An 11,087-nucleotide genomic window follows, 5' to 3' on the forward strand; every position below is an offset into this window, starting at 1 on the left:
CATCATTGCTAGTCTTGAAGCACATAATGTGAACGCTGTTTTCCGCTAATGTGTGCCCGCTTGAGCCCCGTTGAGTGTGCTTCTTTATGAGCACCGGTGCACTGCAGAGAAAGAACACTCATGAAAGCACGCTCCGCAGGTATTGCTTCTCTGCGCTGCACCGGTGCTCGGAGAGAAGCATACTCAACAGGGCTGCGAGTACAAAAGTATGAATTAAAGGAGTCATGAAACGCTTTTCCAACTTTTTCCTGTTTAGCTTTCCTCTTCAACTCATAACTCGCGCATTCTACCAAACAGTTCAAGAAGATGGAAACGGGGCAGTCCCCTCTTGCTCGGACTCTTGTTTGAGTACCGGGACACAGCCATTGTCCCCCTAAAAGATTAGCCCGTCGCTCAAAATTCAGACAAAAGTTGCTTTCCCCACCTCAATCACCCCGAAGGTGACAGTGCTGCGGAAGCTACGTGCTCGTTGGGCCAGCCACATTTTTGCCACGTGATCACGCTCTCTCGCGCATACCCACGCGCAGAGAATGAGGTCAGGTGATGAAAGGGAGGCGGCTGATTGTCCGACAAGCACGTAGCTTCCACCACAATGTCAGCTTAGGGGTGAAGGGATTAAGTGAGGTCCGGTGCCGTGTGACGTGCGTTTGGACCTGGCGACGCGCTGGGGGGGGGGGGGGGGGGGGGGGGGCTTTGCAACGCGCTACGGGGACCGCGGATGTATCACAGTGAAAAGGCAGAGAGATTACGAAGGAAAGGAGTTACGAAATAGTCCCTTGTGTTTTCGATTTTTCGTACCGAAAGTCAGGCTTTTGACTTTCTACCTTTTTTCTTTTGGCCCACTGAACGATGTGTTATTAGTAAAATCCCAATATAAATTGATTTATTCCAGCCAAAATTTGTCTCATGGGCCCTTTAAGCGAAAACGCCGTTTGAATTAAGTCGCTTATAAATACATTAAAAACATAGCGGGACAACCAAAATTTTCAAGTCTGTTTAAATGAACCGGAAGTACGAAATATCAGTTTGAATTATCACAAACCTATTGTATCAATTACTTTCTGCAGCAACTTTGCGCTTAAAATTGCAATAAAGTGATTTTTAGGCTAAATTCATTTTTCTGGACTGCTCGATTATTCTGAGCTTTGTGCGACCCCTTCATGTTCCGAAATATTGGTCAGTGACTGTAAAACTTAAACACGATGGTTACACACCACAGGTCCCGAGGACCATGACATCAATGAGCTGGCTTTCACCTTGTTCAAGGCAGCAGCGGAACACTATGGGCGGGACCCTGGGTCGACGCACCGGCCGGCTCATGGATGCCGTCCTGTACCCTGCACGGTACTGCGTGTGGCTTAACTGGCCAAGCAGAGGGTCATCGCATGGCTTTTATGAGGCGTCGCTAGCCATTGTAAGTATATTTTTTGACGCTCATGTCTGGTGATGTACTTTGGTGCTGTACAACGGAACACATTTGGTGGCAGTTCAGTCTTGCCAATTAGGCCATTTTGAAACGAAACACATTTAGTGGTGGCTGGGTTAGGTTTCCTGGCTCGGCAATCTTGCAGCAGTGTCTAGACTCGGCACAAACCTTTTTTTACTTGGCATTGACTGCGCTGATGATTGCGCCTCCCGCCGCATGCTAGAGTTGGCAGATTTCGGCCACTTGGCTCACTTGAAGGTTTGCTGGCCAGTTTAATAAATATATAGGCGGAATTAGATCGTAATATTTGACATGGGGTCTTCCTATATGATACTGAAGAGGGCTACATAGTTTTCTAAATATCGAAAATGAAGCGGAGTTGCCCTTTAACACACGCACTAATATACATTACTCCGAAACCTTCACAGAACCCCCAACGATCGACGATTTGGAAGAATACGAAACTGCATCGACAACACCTTACACTTAAAACGGATAACTATATAAATATATAGGCGGAATTAGATCGTAATATTTGACATGGGGTCTTCCTATATGATACTGAAGAGGGCTACATAGTTTTCTAAATATCGAAAATGAAGCGGAGTTGCCCTTTAACGCACGCACTAATATACATTACTCCGAAACCTTCACAGAACCCCCAACGATCGACGATTTGGAAGAATACGAAACTACATCGACAACACCTTACACTTAAAACGGATAACTATATAAATATATAGGCGGAATTAGATCGTAATATTTGACATGGGGTCTTCCTATATGATACTGAAGAGGGCTACATAGTTTTCTAAATATTGAAAATGAATCGGAGTTGCCCTTTAACACACGCACTAATATACATTACTCCGAAACCTTCACAGAACCCCCAACGATCGACGATTTGGAAGAATACGAAACTACATCGACAACACCTTACACTTAAAACGGATAACTATATAAATATATAGGCGGAATTAGATCGTAATATTTGACATGGGGTCTTCCTATATGATACTGAAGAGGGCTACATAGTTTTCTAAATATTGAAAATGAATCGGAGTTGCCCTTTAACACACGCACTAATATACATTACTCCGAAACCTTCACAGAACCCCCAACGATCGACGATTTGGAAGAATACGAAACTACATCGACAACACCTTACACTTAAAACGGATAACCTAATCTGTGAAATACATGTTTGCTACCCGGACAAAAAGTTCCGCCTCGTATGGATGCCTGGCCACCAATGCGTGGAGGGTAATGAGACAGCCCATCGTCTCACCCTCGAGAACTCCCCGGGTCCCGTCTCTTCATGGCCAGCTATCTACTCGGTAGGCGCAACAAGGAACGCTCGCAGAGCCCTGCGGAAGTCGAGGTTAAAAGAACAACGTGAAGAGCGGACCATTTACCCTCACCCTCCAAAGACCATGTCTAGGCAACAATCCTCCCTCGTCAGGCAAGCCCAGACCAACTCTCTTTCATCGCACTACATCTTCCACCACATCTACAAACGACCCGACTCCCCCACCTGCCCAAAATGCGGAGAATACCCTTCCATCCCTCATACCTACTGGTCTCGTAACCCACCCACCCTTCCCCCAACCCTCTCACACATCATTTCTTGGGAGGAATGGCTGGCTCTACCCATGGGCACCGACATACCCACCGCACTAGAAGCACTAATTAATCACTCCAGTCCCCTTGCGGAATCCATCCGCGAGACGTGCGCCGGACGGACCGTCCGGACCAGGACGTAGGCCCTTACACAAAGTAAAGTTTTGCTTGCTTGCTTGCGGTGCAAAATAAGTGGATTCGGTGACACTTCAGTTACGACGAATAACATATTCAAATAAGCTCACCTGTCGCGATGCCTTTACGCTGTTACAGATACAGTACGCCGCCAATGACAAACGACTTGGCGGATGGGCGGGATGGCTGCAACGGCTGCTGGCGGTAGCTGCCGGGACACGTGGGCAGTCGCAAAGGTGCAACGAGAAAGCGCATGATTTGTACCGAGGGTTCCCGAAATTCCCTGCCGCCGTGGCGCTGTACGTTTTGCAAGGGGTCTATTCTTCCGCTCTTCGCCTCTCCGGTTTTACCTTGCAAAGTCGTGACAGTGTCTGCTTTATTTTTTTGCGGTATTTCCCGTGTGTCGACGTGTGCAATATTTCCCGTGTGCCGACATATTTTTTAAACTGACGTTCGCTCAAGTGAGCGTTTACTGTATACTTGACTACTGTGCGTTGCCCCAGAGCCTTAAATGTAGAGAGTTTGGCCATTCATTGGGAAGTATAGGAGACAAATGAGGAGGCGCCATTGGCCGAAAGCGGACTGGGCGTGTTCCAGGGCGTCTTCAGAAATTTGAATGTGACCAACCAGAACCCGGAAATAATACCCTGGCGGTGGTCGCAAGAAACAAACCTGATAACTGCATTGGAGTAACTCTCAATGGCTGAAAATATGGTACACGTGATGTTTCAATCACGTTAATCCAAAAAGATGGTGTAAGAGTGCGACTAGCGGAACGATCGACATAATCCTTACGCCAAGCACCCAGGGCCGGGAATCTGCCGTCCGAACGGTCACACTCTGTCCGCGCAAAACAGAGTTTCGCGGCGCATTCGTTTCTTACATCTTTCTGCATGATCATGATCAAAACAACACGTGCACCCTATTTTCAACCACGAAGAGTTACTACACTTCACTTTTACGCGCTTATTAAAACCATATACGAACATAGACTTTTGATCAGAACTGTTCGCCGCTACCACCGCTAGGGGATTCTTTTCGGCTTCTGGTTGGTCAAGAGACCATGCCAAGCCCTCTTTCCGACTCTGCCGCACGCCCTGACTCTGCCAGCGCCTCCCATTGACCAAACTCTCTACATGTACGGCTTTGCGTTGCCCTACATGTTCGGATAACATACTGTTTCTGTTCACCCGGTAAGCACTTTCATTCTCTACATATACCGTAGGTTGAAAATGCCCTGAATCATAGATCAGGCCTTGCAAGATGGAACTTCTCTTTAGGCCCAGTGCCTGGATCAAGTCTTGTCCCCCATCCCCTCAGGTCTTTCTGTCATATAAATTGTTGGTATTTCTTAAGACAGCGCGCATTGCCTGCCGACCACATCTTACAGTCGAATCTTGTTAGTTTGAACCCGAGGGGGACCAAAACATTGTATGAGTTTAAATTGCCGGAAGTTTCCTTTCTAGAAACATATAGGATGGGACCTGCATGTTAGCTTGAATTATTTGCGAGTTTGAATTAAGAGGGCTTGAACTAATGAGATTCCACTGTACAAAGAGTGTGGTTAATCCAAGGTTCAGATTACTCTGAAATATGTCGGGTGATTACTGAAAGGTTAAGATACAAAAATTTTGGTAGAAAGGAAATGAATCTCCTCAGTTTTTAATTTTTCTCGCCACTATGTCTGAAGTTTTTCAGAAGATCATGGCATCGGTTTTCACCCATTTACACTTGGAAAGAAATGCTACCGGCAATAAGGGCTACGAAGTTTTCTTTGTGTTTGAAGTTATGTACGCTAGTGTGTATCACTTGTTTCTCTTGTGCTACCTTTGCGCAAGCTTGCCGGCGTGCTTGCCCGGCAAGTGAGTAAGAGCTAAACTCAACTGGACGTGGTGTGCTATCTTTTACACGAACTCGGTATTCCTATAGACCTTTTCATCTCGGCAGTTACCTGACTGGTGGACACAGGGCATTGACACACATGGTGCCATAGAATGGCTTTAGTTTGGATGGATTTTGGTTTCAGCGGGCTCGCGGCTTTGTTATGTGCGATAAGAGACAAACCCGCCAATCAAAGTCTTGTCTTCTAGTATATAATTTGTGAAATAAAATTAAATCGTGCAAGAGAATTGGGCCTCCAGCAAGCTTGGCTCAGTCAAATGCCAGGTACCCCTTCATGGATTTGTGTAGACAGATGTTATTTGTTTGAACATGTACTAATGATTCAAAGCTATCAATAAATTGACTATCAATACTATTGATAGTTTTGCACCACTAGAGCGGACACAAATGCCGCACCGCCGCTCACCTCCCTTCCTCCTCTCCGCCCAAACTCCCATCTTCATCATCACTGGAAGTTGAACCAAGTTGGGATGGTAAGTGCTTGGGCTAGTTGGTGTCCCATTTGAAAAAATAAAGTGAGAAAAAGAAGACAGCGACGCAAACTACTAGTGTCGCAAGACTATCGATAGTAAACCGTTGACAGTACTATCGATAGGTTTACGATAGTTGACTATCGATAGTACTATCCATAGCTTTTCGACAGTCGACTATTGATAGTAGTGTCTAGTTTTTCGATATTCGACTATCGATAGTTTTTTTGCTATCGTGTCAGATTTCTGGCTACTTTCGCTACTATTGATAGTTTTGCATCACTAGCAGGTACGCTCTTTCAGCGGCGTCGAAGGTGAATCCGGCATCGACATCGCTGCACCCGAGCGATTTCCATGATGATGGTCTCTTTTCAGCGTCGTGCATTATGTGCCTCGGGCACTTTTGCCAGGCACTCAAGTTTTCTTCGACACGTTTTTCACCCCGGGAGGCAACCCTGTGTGTCTAAATAAATTATTTGTAGTTTATTTAAATTCATAAATAGATCAAACAAATGTTTCTACTACAATCATGATTCCGCCATATAATCAAAAGTAACTTTTGGATTCGTTATGAAGGCAGAGCACGATGCTTTCAAGAAACAGTGACTACTTGCATTGTCTATATTTGCAGTCTTCTTTAAGATCGTAAATGTGTAAATATACCTTGTGCTTCTTATTGCACAACTAACACTTAAGCAAATTTCCAGTGTCATCAATAATTGGCCTCTCAACCCTTGTCTGACTTGGGGACCTCTCCATACTCTATGTGCGCCAGTGCTAAAGCTGATTCCTTTCCCCGACGGTGCATATATAACATAATGTGCAGAAGTTGCACGCATAATTATGGTATGCAGTTAGGTAGTAAATATAAGTGTCAGACAACACTTCACAAAGCAAGACAAAATAAAAAAATTGGGGCTCCTATTCACACTGTAAAGACAGTTAGTTGGCCAGCGAAGCTGTGGTATCACCTGCAACGATTGCCCACTGGACAATACCAAAACGTTTTTTGTAAATACCCTTTTCTTTGCAAATGCCACCAGGCGGTGCTCCAGTTTGTTGTCCCAGCGAACTTCCGATTCACAGAAAGAATGAACAAAACCCCCCTTGACACAGCTACCTGAAATGTCGATGAAATGTTTAACCACCAATTCTTCAGGTGAACGCCAAAAAAAAAAAACCGAAGAAATGGGAGATGCTGTAAACGACTTATTTTTTGCGGGCTCAATATTTCGCAATTCACGTTAAAGCTGAAGTTTTGGAATAATTCGCGGGTTCTAATTTTCGCGATGCGGTGGAATCTCAATATAGATTCCAATGTATTTACGTTTTACCAGAATCGTTCGCGTGACCTATTTTTTACGAAATGTAGGCGGTTTGCAAAATTTAAGTCCTTTACAGTATGTTAATAAGTTTTGAATATTCTGTAAACAAACTTTCCTCCTCCAAGACATTAAATTGTACAGCCGAATGCCCTCATTAAATCTCCAACCTTGTTGTCCGTGTAGCATTTATCCTTTCTAGCATGGGTGACATAAGCAAGCTCGACAGACTTGCAAAGACTGTGCGATCAGAAGTCGCTGATTCGCAAGCAGCAATTCATGTTCGTAAACAGCGAAAGAGCCTATGTGAAAGACTGTATGGTGCCGTTACCACGGCAACTTATGAAACCGCAATTTTTACCGAGAGACGCATGCGGGGAGCACTATGTGTTTCGCATTGTGCACGCCTAATCTATCATGTGGTTCCGACACTTGTGGTTTTCTTATTGAAAACTACAAGTGTCAAAACTACACGATAGAAGACAAGGAGCGCACAGTGCTTTTCTGTCCACTACTGTTCTGTTGACAGACACAAAAGAAAACTTACCAACGTGTCAGATACAGCTTCGCTGTAAAATTCCAGTAAAACTCGACGAAAAAACGAATGCAACGTGTTCGGGAAGGGGAGGGAGGAGCGACGATTTGAAGCCACCTTATGGCGGCTATGTGACGTGATTTTAAGATGGCAGCACCCATGTGACAAGGTGAAAAAATATAGAATTTAAAAAATAAATTGAAGGGATGCCATAAAACCACTTGCAGGGGGGATTGAATAGCTTGGGAGCCCAAGCTACTGTTGCATTGGTAGGAGACTACATTTGGAAGATGGAGTGGCGGTAGCTGGCTTCAATCGCTGTGTTGGCATGTGCATCTGTTGACATTTGGTGACCATAGCAAGCAGAATTTATTGTCCAGGAGGAGACTGGTGTGGCGAGATCAGGTACATGCTTGTGCTCTTTTGCAGTGCTTTTCAATAAGGCCGCAGGACATGAACATAGAGTAGAGTTCTTAATAAGGAAAATGTGGATGGCTGATATTTTCCAGCACCTAATATTTTGACAAGCCTTGCATGAAAAACATTTTTTTTTTCTTACCTGGATCATGGTGCTGAAGTATCAAACTGCCTCTGATGTTGTGAATGAAAAAAGATGCCACCAGAACATCTCTGTGCTAATAGTCGTCGACAAGATGAGAAACGCAGGGCATCTCTTAGCGCCCAGCCTCCAGCAAGCACTTGTCGCCTTTTCTCATGCTCTGTCTGCGTGTGCGTTCTGGAGGCTCGCAAGATGCCAAAGCATTGCCAAATGTAGGAGGCTCCTCCCTGCAATTCTTGTTGTCCTACATTTAGTCCTCCAGGTCAGTACAAAAACATACAAGTCTATTCAACACCCGAACACGATTTGGGCGATATGTTAGATATAGTCCCTAACGGAATGAGAACGTCTGGGCGTGTCTTACAAATGCCCGGGCTTGAAGCATTGCCAAAAGTAGGAAGCTTCTCCCTACCGTCCTACAGTTATTAAACCATTTTAAATGTGGCAATGCTACACCATACAATAACGGTTTTTACAAAAGCAATTTCTGGTTGATCTTATCAAAAGCTTGCTATAAATCGAAATAAATATAGACTTGCTTGCAAGAAAGAAGAAATGGCACCGTGTATTCAAGTGTGCAGAAACTAATTTCTAAATCTGAGGATATGCACGCTTCAATGATGGGGCAAACAAAATCAGTGCTGTTCTTAACAATAAAAGAGGATAAATCTGGACCCAAAAACAGCCTAGCTTTATTTTCTTTATTGCTTTCAACATTTCGGTGTCAACTTCCTTGATTGCTGAAATGTTAGTCAATATTACTGAAAAAGAAAGATGTGCTTTTATTGACCAACGTGTGAACGTTGTAAAAACATTTTTAGCAAACAGCAGATCTCCAACAATATCTGGACCCGCTTGGCAATAGTAGAAATGTGTGTACATATGTTCTTAGATCTAGGTCAGTTGACAAGCTTCGGAAAACGCCCGACGCCTTTTTGCGGCGCATCCGCTTAATGGCACCTGCTACACGATCGGCCCGTCATACGGACAGATCCGGTGAAACGTTGGATGCACATTACCTGCGGCGGAAAGTGACTTTATTATAATAACACAATACCTTACAATAAACAAGGTCTTCACAATACTTAATGCAAAAAGAGCGTTGTTCAAAAAATGTTCTCTGTTGACCATGGAGGTATTGACGCTGTGGCGCTAGGAATGTTATCTACCTATACCTGCTAGCGTGCCAGCAACAGAGAACTGTTTTCGAACGCTGCTTTTCTGTGGAGCTTGTCAACTGATAGATCTAAGAATATTGGCATGTAGGGCCTGAGTGGAGGCACCTATTTTCTCAAGCACCAGTTTAGAAACTTCTTATTGAATCCTTTCAAAAAGACACACAGTTTAGAGAAAATGGCAACAAACTTGCTTTTCGCAAATTCAGGAAAACGCAATTCACCAAACTCGACTGCTTGCTCTGCCTTGGCCGACGGTAAAGCCGAGCCAGTCAGCGAATCGCTCGCTTGGGCGGCCAGCACATTCAGAGTATGATAGACATGTTTTGTGCACGTCACAACCCTGCCGTTTTTGCAATTACATTCTGCCTGGTTTACAGCCTAAGAGAGAAGACTGAGTGCTCAAAGCATAGGCAAACACGCCTCAGTGAATCGCGCTAGCATTTAGGGGCTTCCAGATTTGCTTATGCCAATTGAATAGATTCACCAAATGGCCATCCTTTTTCAATAACTGATGTTGCTGTAAACTGAGCTTCGATAAAATGGTCCCGTTCTCGAAAACATGCTTCTATGGAATTGTGTTCGGTCAACTGTCGTAGACCTCTGCACGAGTGAAACTGAGCAGTAGATGTAGGTGCAGCACATTCTGTGAGCATAAAATAAAGGCACACAGCCAAACAAAGCACCTCAGTGATGCCCAGCAGACCACCAAACAAATAAATATTTAACACGGGGTACTATTCTGTTTCATATCTCCAACATTACCGTCCCGCTTCGGCTCGTCACTATACTTCGTTTCAGCTTCGGTCCAGACGCAGCCAAAGCTACAAGCGCGAGCTCCGGGCTTTCAGCATCCCTGCCAAGCACGCGCGCCCGTGCAGTGCAAGCACTGTTCTGGGCCACATGCCCGCGCTTGTAGCATCGGCTGCGTCTGGACCGAAGCTGAAACGAAGTATAGATTGTTGACAGTTGCCCCGCAAGGATGCTTTCCGGACATGCGGAAACATCTCAACACAAGCGCTATCCACCCCTGCTTAACCACATGTTCTTTACGAACATAACTCGGCTTCCTAGCGATATTTTAGAACGCCATAAGTTAAAGAATATTTTCAAAACAGTAAAAGCCTATCTTCCAATTGCGCAACATAAACAGAACGGTGCAGGTAGAGCTGCATGGGCACTTTCTACTTGTCCGGTTTCATACAAAATATGATTGTCGTTAGCAAACTTTTAGGTAATGAAAACAGGAAAATGAACAAGAGTGTGTGATGGGTTTGGAAGGGACAGAAACTTGGACAAAAGGCAAACACAAGCAAATTAGAACAGACGAGACGACCCACCGTGCTAATGCTCTGTACGAACAATCTCAACCTTAAATACTACTTTCTGTACAAATACAAGATACCCACGATATTACGAGATAAATAGCCACCAAAGTTAACGTACCGATTGGGCAGTGCTGTTCGTAAATCAAGTAAATCGCCGGTCACAGAACGTTCACGAAACAAAACGGCCATCTTGGAAAAATAAAAATAGTGATGGTGATAGCGATGTGTGTTCTGTAAAAACTCCGAGGACAAATGTAGTCAATGTTTTTTCTTTAAATTTATGTATGGCACCTGCAAACGCTCTGGAAAACATACTTCACCTAGCAAAACTTCATTAAAATCATGGTGACAAAATAGTCTAAAGTTTAGGCATTTAGACGTGTTGAAATACACTTGGCAATGTCTACGTGGAGTGCAAGTTCGTCCGTTTCTTTTGCAGGGGTTGTGGTGATGTCAGAATGCAGAGCTCTGATTGAAGGATAGTGGGTAGACCTGAAGGCAGCTAGCATTGTGTTCCCACCATCCTTCAATCAGAGCTTGGCACTTCGACGTCACTACAACCCCTGCAAAAAAAAGCAGAAGAACCTGCACTCCGCATAAACCTTTTCTCAGTAA

General features: G+C 44.5%; 1 long non-coding RNA gene across 1 annotated transcript; it reads left to right on the forward strand.

Annotated features, from left to right (window-relative positions):
- The first annotated feature begins 1,357 nt into the window (after positions 1-1,357).
- On the forward strand, positions 1,358-5,458 carry LOC121836178. The gene is made up of 2 exons (XR_006077816.1): positions 1,358-1,414; positions 3,320-5,458. It is a non-coding gene; the product is annotated as an uncharacterized LOC121836178 (long non-coding RNA).
- Positions 5,459-11,087: the final 5,629 nt, after the last annotated feature.

Source organism: Ixodes scapularis, unplaced genomic scaffold, assembly GCF_016920785.2.
Source record: "Ixodes scapularis isolate PalLabHiFi unplaced genomic scaffold, ASM1692078v2 PGA_scaffold1__304_contigs__length_218370807, whole genome shotgun sequence".
Taxonomy (NCBI): domain Eukaryota; kingdom Metazoa; phylum Arthropoda; class Arachnida; order Ixodida; family Ixodidae; genus Ixodes; species Ixodes scapularis.